The following is an 11,007-nucleotide window of genomic DNA, read 5'->3' as shown; positions in this document are numbered from 1 at the left end:
CTTAGAAGTATGGATAAAATGTTACTGCTCTAATCAGATAATATTTCTAGTATTTATATACTAATTAAGATCACCGTTTTCTCTGAGTTCTTCGATTATCGATATTATCTCATTATCTAATCCAGTATTACCAGCTTGTTTTGAAGCAATCAAAAGTTTCAATCGTTCAACCAATTCATTAGGGTTATTCCAATAAACGTAATCCGTATTGGGTTTTATTAATTTCATAAAAGGAAGACCATCACCTCTCACAGTTTTCTTACTTTCCTCCAAAGTAGGGATTTGAAATATTGGTTTTATTATAGTCATGTACTTTTGACCTTTGTTACTTTTAATTGGTTTTGATGGATCATAGTCTCGACGATGTACATTCGTTGTCAAAAGGATTGCTTTATAGTTTATTATATCTTCTTTATCGATCAAAGATAGGTTAGGGTTTCTACTAAGTAACAATTCATTAAGACCAGGAGTCTTTTTATATTCTTTTTCAGCAATTACAAAAGAATTACTATTAATTTTAATCGGAGTAAGACCTATGAAAGGTTTTCCATTTACAGATCGTACACCGAATGGAATATCCCCGAAATTTTCTGACGATAGGGACCAACTAGATGTTTCACTCGATTTAAATGACGCATCACTATTTTCATCATCTGACTCTTGAGGATTACTAGAATCGCTTGGATCCAATAACGTGGTATCCTGTTTCAGATCTAACTGGCTCCATTCACGGCTTTCAGGTTCTTTAGAAACATCAAAATTTTCAAAATCAATATTTTTATTATTTTTATCGGCGATACGATCAAGTGAAGTAGTAATAGGTTTAAATACTGATTGAAGAACCATATCATTATCAGTTTTTGAATCTTTCAATAATTTTAATTTCCTTTTTACAGCTTCGGATGCTTCAATAATCTGCTGCTTTATATGACGGTCCATTATAAAAATAATAGGAGTGTTATATATGTATACGTTTAAATCAATGACGTGGTTTGAAGGAAACGTCTATATTTAAATAAATTAACATGATTAATCGAACACAATGAATGTATCAAATGATTTTCTATAACCTCCTTCATTCTTAGGACAATCTTTGTTAATTACTAGATAATTATATGGATTATTCCATACTTTTGAACACATTTCTCGAAATAATGACCAGGACATATCAGTGTTGACATGTTCGTCATAAACATGTTTCAAATTAATGTCATCCTGTTTGAATAAAACTATGAGATTAGCGTTGTCTCTCACAAGCTGTTTAGGAATTTTTGTATATGTTTGATTTAAATAAAAACAGTCAACAAACTTGTGTCTACCCATAGCAAAGTAATCTCTGATGTTGTTTTGTTTTTCAGATGCTACGTCATCAAAAATTATGACTGAATTAGGTTTAGCGCTTTGAGGACTAAGGACATCATTATTGGCGTGGTATTTAAAGTAAGACACTCCCGGTACTCTTTTCAAAATATTTTCTAAAAGCGTATATTTAGGTTGATACAAGGTTTTTGAATAAACATAAACGTTTCTAAATCGTAATCCATTTTCGTGTAGGAGAAGACCGATGACTAAATTGGTTTTACCACAGTTCGATGGACCACATATAAGACACCGTATTGTATTGGGAAGTAGTTTACCATGACGGAATGTAGTATTTTCGCTAACAGTACAAATGTTATTAAAATTAAGTGATTGAGGCTGCTTTTCAAATCTCATTTTTGTGTGATAGCTTTAACAAACTCGAATAAAGTAACAGTTTCTCAACGTCACCATAGTTTATATTGAAAATTGCAAACCATCTTTGATTAACCTTTATGAAATCTTAGTTGCGCAATCACTAAATCATGTTTCGAATGAACGAAATGCAAAAGCTATAATTGGGCATTGCTAGATCACTAAAGCATGTTTCGTGAACGAAGTGGAACGAAGTGAAACGAAGTGAAACGAAGTGAAACGAAACATGCTTTAATGATCTAGAATGCCCAATTATACACTACTAACCTTATAAACTACAACTTAGGGATGATTTATGCCAATACCTGACGACTGACGAGCAATGTTACGTATGAGGCGCGTACGAGGCACGGATTCAAAACATCACTAAGACCTTATATGAAGCAGTTTATGCTTCACCGAGCCGTGTCTATGCACGGAAGCCATACGTTGAACATATAAAATGTTTGTGATGTTTTGAATCCGTGCCACGTCCGCGCCTCGTACGTGGCACAAATCATCCCTTATTAGTATCATGAGTCTAGTGGCAGAAAAATGAACTGAAATGCTATGATACTAGCCAAAACCCTTCAAATGTTTTTTGCCTGCTGCGCGTTAATCCATCGCTTACGTGATAATACTGCGGCCTTACAGGTACGCGAATACGACAATTTATCATATTTTTTTTAATTATTGCTTACAATTGAAGTACAAGAATAATGGACGTTATTATCCTACTTACCCACTTCTACAAGTATTAAGGAGGTAATAAAAGGTTGGTAAATATCATGTGCCTTGGTCTAGTTAAAGGTGTCACGCGAGATATGGGGCCGATTACTAATTAATACACCATTACCATTCCGAGGCCCCTAGTATTCGTGTCCAGTGTAAAATACCAGCATACTAATATCAACAACTAGCCAAAAACTTTTTAATAAGAACAAAAAATGTAATGTTTTAACCGGTGGTGGATTGAGCTTAACCAATGGAATACGGTATTTGAATATGTCAAACTAAATTACTTATTTCTCAGTGATTATTAAATACACGGTCTTACGTAAAATCCACGTCCTTTGTCAATTTTAGTGTAATAACCATTTTAAATTATCGATTAAACTAAAAAAGCACGTCAAATCATTCTGACGTCACATGCCAGTATTTCATAGAAGCTCGCATACTAAGTGCGCGTGACGTTTGATAAATCGATACTGATTTGACTAGTTGTCCAATACCGGATTGTTGACTATTTACTCAAAATAATAGCAGAACACTTTTTTCTTCCGGGCTGGATCTGTCAGCATTTTGTGATTTTATGGTCAGTAAGTGACCCTTAACCTAAAAGAAAAAGAAATTGGATCGGAAATTTAGTACGAGGTTGACCAAAAAAACGGCTTTATTTACTGTACTAATAGGTGAATGTTAGTATGTCTATAGACAATGTCAATTTACAGTCAGTCATTTTAAATTAGTGTGGCAGTCCGTATTTTGCGTCAATGCAGTGGTTTGATCACCTAGTTTCGCAAACCGCATTAATTAATACAAGAACATTAGATTAGGTAGATACTTACCTACATCGAACTAGGCTCAGTTAGAAATCATTATTAATATTAACAGACACGAATGATGATTATACAATGCAGTGTATAAATCATAATACAAATGACAGTAATAATCTGTTCATCAAACGACTATTACTTAATATTATTTTTGTCATAATATAAAATCTTCGTCAAAAAAACTTCTAAATAAAGGTGTGAAATGATCACAGTACGGGATATACATTATATTATAGTCCGGTCAATATTGGGGCTCCCAACATTTTTAGAGCTAGAATAATATTGACTGGACTATAATATAATGATTTATATCCCGTAGTGTAAATAAGCTTTAATTTAAAGCTAAAAATAAGCAGAAGTTTCGGATAAGCGAATACATAGCGAACAAGAAAACTATTTTTAGGCAAGCGCCGCTGCTTCAACCGAGAACCTCATGATTGTTTTATTGATTTTAATGTCGTATGATTGTCGTAAATCTATAGTCTGCGACAGGTTGAGATGGCAATCGGGGTATAAGGCGAGGGGACGCCCCGCATTTCCGCATGTTACCCGCACTCTCCCGCACCGCGCTTCCAGATTGCCATTTCAACCTGTCGCGTACTATATCTTGCACATAACATAATAAAATAAAAATGCAGGATGTGTTATCGCACTTTTATTTGCCGCCTTTGAAACGGACGTGACGTGATCTGTTGCGTCGACATCTTGAGTCAACTGTATAAATACGGGTGGTAGATGATTTTTAAAGGCAGTCTTGTTCCGACGCACGACTCGATCGACTAATAAATACTTTTTGTGTTTAGGTCGCTGGTTTGCTACCAAACAAAAAAATTATGTTGTTCAAACTCTACATGTAAAGTTGTCTCATAGTTTTTAAAACTTTATGTGATAACATCACAGCTTAATATAATACTCTAGTTCACGTGCTCGTTACACAGTTTGAAGTGTGGCATTAAGATGAAATTAGTGTAATTAACACATCGTCTTAGTTTACTCAATAAGGGTTGTGCAACTAAATAGGAAGCTCTTATATTTAAGTGGAAACCCGTGTCAATTTCCATTTAAGCTGGGCTTATGAACTGTGGTAGGTACGATCTTCAATTATTTATGTTATGAGTGTTTACAATACAATAGTAACTCTTCAGAAAAGATTAATGAAATTAATTCTAATATTTATATACGAATGAATACAACAGTTAGTATAATACTTACAGTACGCGGCAGAAAGTAATGTACATTGACATTTAGAAGGAGATTGCAGATTTGTAGAGCGTTGTCCCTGTCATTGAGACCGACAAAACGTCATATGTAACGAAAATAATTGATATAATATTTTGTTGTTTTTTGTTTTTGAAGTTATTGTGCAATGGTGGGTTGCAGTAAGTATACTAGGGTACAATAGCTGAAGCGAACGTTAAATAGAAGGAATAACATTTCACAAGTAAGTAGGTACTTCTGTTTGAGCGAAAAGGACTGAGGGGGCCACGCTAGTTGCATATTTGCTATAGGTATATCTGTGGCGGGATACCTACACAAATACAGTTTGGGTGGATTTGTAAACGTGCAGCGCAGTTGTGCATTGAAACTTGGCAACCGGTCAACAGTTACAAACAGATTGCCTTATTGGCTTTCAGCATCTGGAATATTTTAATTTGAACTTTTTTAGCGTTCCATTTTTTAAAAGAAAAAACCAATTTCGAGTCAGTGACGACTGCCGACAGAAGTGAAAACTTAAAACTATGCAAAAAGTTAGGAGCTGTTATAGAGAGAGCCAGCCAGACTTTCGTTAAAGTTTTAAACTTTAAGGCCGTCTAGCTGGGGGTTGCCACGACTCTAAGAGCGATCACGCACTCATCCGATCCGAATCCGTGAAAATACGGATATAAAAATATCTATATACGTCATATCTCATCATAAGCTGCCATACAAATATTTCTATGACAACTTCGGAACATATTTTCACGGATTCGGATCGGATGAGTACCTAACCGCCGTAAGTGTCTGGCAGTGCATGACGTAATTTCTAATACTACTTCAAACAAAATATAAAAAAAAAAAAATTGATACTTTGACGTAAGATTTTTAAACCCTTATCACCTGTTATCTCCCAAAGCCACCATGTTCTATTCTTCATAGTCGCTGATAGTTCATCCCTGTATTGGGGACGAAGGTCTGGCACGCGCTGGCTCTTAGTCCATTAGGAGGTACTCCGATTACCGATACCATATTTCCATTAAAAATTTAACCATAATAATAGGTTGCGTTATGGAACAAATTTTACAATCCAATAAAATAAGCATGTTGCAGCTGACGCGACGTTGAAGTTTTTACTCATCCCCGTCTGAAATCTTTCGTGCCGTATTTGAAAAGTTAGAAAGGGCTAAAATTGTTTAAAAGAAACACCTTTTAAAATATTCACTTTCGTTTATTTTGTAAGCGAGCGTTGGCGGCCATATTTTAGAGTGCGGAAATTTAATTATGTCGAGGGACTTGGGAATAGCCCCTTGGAGACAACTAGCGTGCAAAAGTGCTAACATTATTTCCGAGAATAAACACTTCTCATCTTTTAATCCTTCCTTTCCTTTTGGACTTCTACAAATATTTCTAATTCAAAATTAGGCAAATCAGCCGTTATGAGGTTTGAAAGCTCTAAATTAAATCAGCTTTGCCTGTCCTTTTCTAATTACATTTGTAAGAAATTGATACAAATACTCTAAATTTTAGTTGCGCTCAGTACCATTATAAGTATTATCTATTTGCATTTTCATGAAATAGTACCTACTAGGTATCAACTACACGGAGCAAAATTTAAATTTTCTGCTGTCAGAACAAACGGAGACAAATTACGAGCGAAAGTCGAGTGTACATAAAATATTAAGTCCACACCCAAAAGGGCTCTGAATTGTAAAAGGGAGCTGCAGTGTCACGTAAATATTATGAGAGCATTTGGCTGCTAACCTGAGCACAAACAATGCAACTGGGAAATCTGCTTACTACTGAAATTCGAATCCAAACATAAGAATCTTACGCCACACAAATCTGAATTATTCGAGACTTTAGAGCACTTTCTTAGCGAATACTATTATGATTTATGAACTCTGGTTCTGGTCTGAGAAGGTTTTTTTTATTCAAGTACAAGTTAGCCCTTGACTGCAATCTCCACCCAGGTATAAAATCCTTCGTAAAAGTATAAAGTCAATTTGTTTAATATATTCTGTAGAATAAATAATATTAGAAATCACGTCATGGATAGCCAGACAGTTAGTATCAACCCCCTGCCAGACCCCCTTAAAGTTTAATATGTCTTAACGAAGGTCTGGCCCTTACGGGCTCTTAGTACATACGTTTATACTAAGTAGTACGTGTACAAATGTATGATGCTAGCCTAATTGCAATTAATTCTTGTACGGAAGTTTGTATGCATTTTTTAAAAATTTATATACAGTCTTGATCTAGGTTTTTATACAGGGTGCAACCAGAACGCTGGCATCAAAAACGAAGACAGGTGATAGTACTGATGATTACTGATATGATACCACAAAAACACGCGAAAAAAATATGTACACAGCCACAAAAGACCTAAAATAAACTGGAAGTAGAATTGCTTGCTAGTAAAAAAGCCTTGTAAGACTTCTTATGAATTTATTTCATTTAAACTAGTATAAAACTATAAACTCTTACAAGCGTTTGAAGCACACCAAACTAGTAAAACAGAGCAAACTAATACGAAACTAGAAACAAAGAGATCGGAATAAAATCCCGAAAATCGGGACAAGAGTCGTTCAAGGCTAATGTTTGTTGTTGAACACGGGATTTTCAGCCGCGTTGGAAAATGGAAAATGCGACCACTTTGCACACCACTAACCTCATCTTACAAAGCTAGCCTAATAGCAGAGGTCGGGGTTTCCATCCCAGGCACGCACCTCTAACTTTTCGGAATTATGTGCGTTTTAAGTAATTAAATATCACTTGCTTTACCGTGGAAGGAAAACATAGTAAGGAAATCAAATATTCTCAAAGATGTGTAAAGTTACACACTCCACACTTAGCCAGCGTGGTAGACTAGTACGGCTACGGCCAAACCCCTTCTCACTCTGAGAGGAGACCTGTGCTCTGTAGTGAGCTGGCGATGGGTTGATCATGATGATGATGATGAACCTTATCAACACCTAAGTGGTTAAGACGTCGGCCTTCTATTGGGTTGGTCGGGCACGCACCTGTAACTTTTCAGAACTATGTGCGTTTTAAAGGAAAACAACGTGAGGAAACCGAAAGGAAAGGAGGTAGGTACGTTTTGTCGACTTTGTTGGATAAACAAATTGGATAAATTACATTTCATTTTTTTAAATCTATCTGTCTGTCCGTGGGCTGTATTTCGTGAACCGTAATAGTTAGAGAGGTGAAATTAGAATTAGATTTTTAATTTAGAATAGGGATATTTTTCAATGAATCCAATTACAGATTTATTGGGCACTCGGTATTCTTGTAGTGGGCTAAGTGAAGCGTGTAACTCCTTATATTGTTATCGTCTTGTTGAAACTTGAGCCAAGCGCACATGTCGTATTGGGATATTGGCTCAACTAAATTTACAGTTCCATAGAAAAATTCTACCTATTGGACTATTTATCCAAATGAATTCGTGGAGTTGTTATTCAACTTAAGTATTTGCTGAAGATAGTAATGATGCTGTGGCCACCCCGATCCTTACGACTCTACTATAAGAGTACGAGATTTCAACACTTAGGTTTTACAATTATTACAGTAGACAAGCAGTAAGTAGGTACGTCGTTATAATTTCACCCAAACTAGTCACAGTACCTAAGAGAAAACATTAATGAAGTGGGTTATATGTACGCGTATATGAACCAAATAAAAATGACTTCGTATTTTTCCCTAGGTATTAATAAATTATCACACGGCTTGTGGCTCACGGTGACTTTTATATTCCCGCCGTAATAAGCGAAAGTGTATCAAACCTAATATAATATATATATATATATGTTAGAAAGATAAGCGCAAACTCCAGTCACGACAATAGGGATCACGACTACTTGTCAAAATATCAGCGACTTTAGTTTTAGCTTGTATGAAATCACATATGTGACGTCATATTATCGTGTCCGTCCAATTTTAGACCATGTTTCAATAACTGATATTGAAATATCAATTACTGGGGTAATATTAAAAGCTGCTAGGTGTTATACCGCTTGAAATATTAGCTCAGTAATTGAGTTGATTCAGATTGTATGTATAGTATGCGACAGATTGAGATGGCAATCGTGGTATGAGGCGGGGGACGCTCGGCACACCTGCACGTCACCCGTGCTCGCCCGCACCGAGTTAGCGTGGGGGCTGTGCGGATGTACGAGGAGTTCCCTTTCCGATTGCCATCTCGACTTGTCGCGTACTATAGATGAAAGTGTTTGGCTCCCTTTATGATTTTAGTCAGGTTGTACGCGACAAAGACATAAGTACCTACCTACTTATGTAAGTAGGTATACTAAAATGTTTTCGTAACTATTTTAATTTCGAAAGTTCAATTTACGCAAACAGTTTTCTATTTAGGTATTTTTGTTTTCAATTTACTTTTATTCATTTAACTCTCCTTACTTAACTTGCGTAAATTGAACTTAAAAAGTTTTCTAGGTGTTATTTTTTTCAAATTTAGTTTTATTCATTTGAATTTAACACCCCTGAACTTAATACAAATCACATTATTAAAAGGGCAAAAATAGATGTAGTGTAGATACATGCAGTGTGTTTTAAAAATAACTACTTATATGAATGAGCAATCATTATACCTAATAGTTAAATCGTACGAAGCCAGACCGCGTCAGCTTGCCTGCAAAAAATATTGAGCCATTGCATCAGATCTAAGATTAAATACAGCTACCCCATCTCAATATACTATTCGAGGCGAGAAAAGTGCTTTTTTAATCAACTCAACGCTAGCGGTTTGTGTATTACTGGGAATGCAATCGAATCAAAGGCTTGGAGAGACACAACGAGCAACGACTACATGTCTAAGGGGCAGCGCAGACCGAACGCGCCGAGTGAGGACGAGTGGAATGGCATGTACATGTGCCACTAAGCGTGCTCATTTTCATTATAACAACTTAACTGTCAAAATAAATAAGCCGACTTCACTAATTTATTTTACTAACTTGACTGAGTAAATTATTGTAAAGAAAGAATCCGCGTTACAGCGCCATTCCAAGCCTTTTGTAAGAAACAATCCATTTGATTTATTGGTCTTTAAAAAATCAAATAAAAACCAACAATCGAATCAACATATCGGAAATGTTTAGACGCACACGCCACTCACTATAAGCCTGAATACTCGGAACATCGATGTATCGGAAGTGCCGCACAGAACGTCGTGCGCCGAGACGCCGCCGTCACTCTCTGCAGTGTGTACAAGTGGCAAGTGCTACATCCAGAAGCAAAATAGACCATAATGGGATTATCCTAAAGATGAAGTTTGTTCATATATACAGCTAGTGCTGAAGCGGAAATATTGTGAAATTGAGATCACTAATGAAGTTATGGTTTTCCAGGCTTTAGTACTGTTGTACAAAAGGTGCTGAGGTGTAAAACCTGTATTACAAATCGTAGGTAGGTACATAATATTTGCTTCCGCCATCGCGGTTCGCTGCCCGTTACGCTTTGCGTATGTCTAGCCTTTACCGGAGTAAAACGATCTCTACTTCTCTGTGCAATCTAAGCTTGATTTAACTGACTCTTTTACTCGTAGAACTTTTTAGCGTTTTTAACCAAAATTTAAAACGTTCTTTCTCGCCTCTTTCTCAAATGTATTTAGGAAATTTTGTTCGTGCTTTTAGGAATATCACATTTTAAACTACGAAAAAAATATTACATAAATTTATTGTACCTACGTATTAGGAATACACTAGCTTATGCTCGCGACTTCGTCCGCGTGGACTACACAAATTTTAAACCCCTATTTCAACCCCTTAGGGGTTGAATTTTCAAAAATCCTTTCTTAGCGGATGCCTACGTCATAATAGCTATTTGCATGCCAAATTTCAGCCCGATCCGTCCAGTAGTTTGAGCTGTGTGTTGATAGATCAGTCAGTCAGTCAGTCAGTCACCTTTTCCTTTTATATATTTAGATTAAAAAATTGATGACACGCTTTCCCACTGGGAACTGCACTGGACTAGATGCATCTGACGATTCAAAAAATGCTTGTATAAGTTTAAAATTGATAACTAAATTTTTTTTTATACAACATAATAGAATGTGATTAGAGAAAGTATAGAATGTACCCACCTATAGAATATAAATATACTAACTATTTCAAACTTTGCATAATCGACTAACTGTCAACGAGTATCCTAGTCGTCCGCTTAGGTAATATTTGCATAACCTAAGCAACTCTATCAATCAGCAGCCCAAGCACAATTAGTGCGATAACGCTTTCCCACGGCAACAAAGCCAAGCAAAAGCTGCATGAAATCTGTACAGAAGCAGGCGTTAGGTACTTTTCGGAATTCCATGAGACAGGTACAAGGGATTTGGTCCCTTGTACCTGTCTCATGGAATTCCGAAAAGTTAAGCTTAATTTTATATTAAGTATATTATTTTTAGATCTGTGTTGTGTTGCGTGATAGTGGTGCGTACCTATTGATTGCTTGGTGGCTAGCTTCTCCTGCATGTTTAGCAGTGGAAAGACGGGCTGTACATATCGCATGCTGCACCATACAAATTTGTCTGTTT

This window comes from Maniola hyperantus, chromosome 10, assembly GCF_902806685.2.
Source record: "Maniola hyperantus chromosome 10, iAphHyp1.2, whole genome shotgun sequence".
Taxonomy (NCBI): domain Eukaryota; kingdom Metazoa; phylum Arthropoda; class Insecta; order Lepidoptera; family Nymphalidae; genus Maniola; species Maniola hyperantus.
Note: the sequence above shows the minus strand (reverse complement) of the source record.